This window comes from Anser anser, assembly GCF_964211835.1.
Source record: "Anser anser genome assembly, chromosome: 1".
In the NCBI taxonomy this organism is placed as follows: Eukaryota; Metazoa; Chordata; class Aves; order Anseriformes; family Anatidae; genus Anser; species Anser anser.
In genome coordinates this window covers 55883205-55884716 of record NC_139720.1, presented here as the reverse complement: position 1 = coordinate 55884716, position 1512 = coordinate 55883205, and positions in this window count along the sequence as shown.

Sequence of the window (1512 nt, the reverse complement as noted above, 5' to 3'; positions counted from 1 at the left end):
TAACACAGCCAAGAAAAACTTGAGAGAGAGATGGAGTCCAGCTCTGTCGAACCAGGCTGTGGCTGCTTAGCAGTAGGATGACGCTCAGTTGGGTTTTACTTTGGCACCCTGTAGCATGAGATCTGGGTATGGCACCCAAGCAACATCAAGGTATCCCAGCACCCAAACCAGAAATCAGTTGTCACCATTATTGTGCCAAAAAAAAAACCCACCACAGGTGCAAGGGAAGGGCAGATCAGATTGAGGGGGTGGGAACTAACAAAGGGCACATTACGGCACCTCTCCCTAAAACCTCCTTTCTTTCCCTTTTTCCTTTTGGTACCCTATGTGCTGTGGTCTCCCGTCTGCCTGGTGAGGAGGGGCAGGTCACTCCTTTCCTTCCATCCTCTTCACACAAGCTCTGTGTGGCAGAGTAGCAAAGTGGTGAGTCAATACCTGGCTGAGGACGGCCACTAAGAGCAGCTGGAAATATCCAACCCACAGGGCTCCAGCCAGCACCCAGCCACCCCTGCCATATCTCCACCTCACTCCACTCCATGGGGCATGGGAAGATGGCTCCATACCCACGCTTCCTCTTTCCCCTCGAGGGATGGACCTGTCTCCCGTTTTCCCTCTCAAGGGTGAGGCACCGTTGGGCGTAGAGGAGGAGAGCAGATCCACGTGAGCGTTGGCACATGGCTTCCCAGCTAGAAACAGGCATGCTGTTAGCAAACAGCACCGCACAGGACTGTCACGGTGAGACATGGAGTCACGGGAACAAGCTCCCTGACAAGAGGAAAGTAACCCTGTACTCAGCACGAACCGTCTGCTGGCCCTAATTTCTCCTCTGCTTTGGGCTCTGTGTGCCAGGATGAGATGCATCAGGAGAGGTACCATTTTGCTAAATCTTGAAGCTGACACTTTTAATATCCATTAGCATTGCTACTCTGCCAGAGAGTATTAACTGAGATACACCGACTGCTCTCTGCCTGATCCCTAGCCCCAGTCCCTACCATCCCTTCTTCTGTCTCCCCAGCCCAGCCTGGCTGCTGTTCCCAGTTACTTCAGCTTTTCTTCAATCCCCCACCCCTCGACAAAGATGTCACTGACATCTTTCTCTCATCTCCTTTCCAAGGATTTTTGTCTCTTGAGGAAAGTCTGTCCACACCATGCACACAGCCCCACACCCACACGTGTACCTAGCAAGGGACAGAGGGCAAGGCTTACCTTCTTCTGCCTCCAAGAAACATACATGAAGCAAGAAGTGGAGCAAAGGACAAAGCTGGAAATACAGATTCTGGTGTTCTCTCCTGGCTGCATTGCAGAGGTCAGTGGCATCCCCTGCCAAGATTTGGTTTTGTGGCACTGTCAAAGCCATCCTTGCCATCCCTCCACCAGCTAGGGCTACTGAACATCCAAAAGCAGGGTGGTTGACTCTCTGCAAGGGGTGAACAGAGATAAGGAGAGCAGAAAGGATTTGCTCTGGATGTTTGTGACCAGGTCAGAACATGGAGCTGGTCTTCTAGACATTGG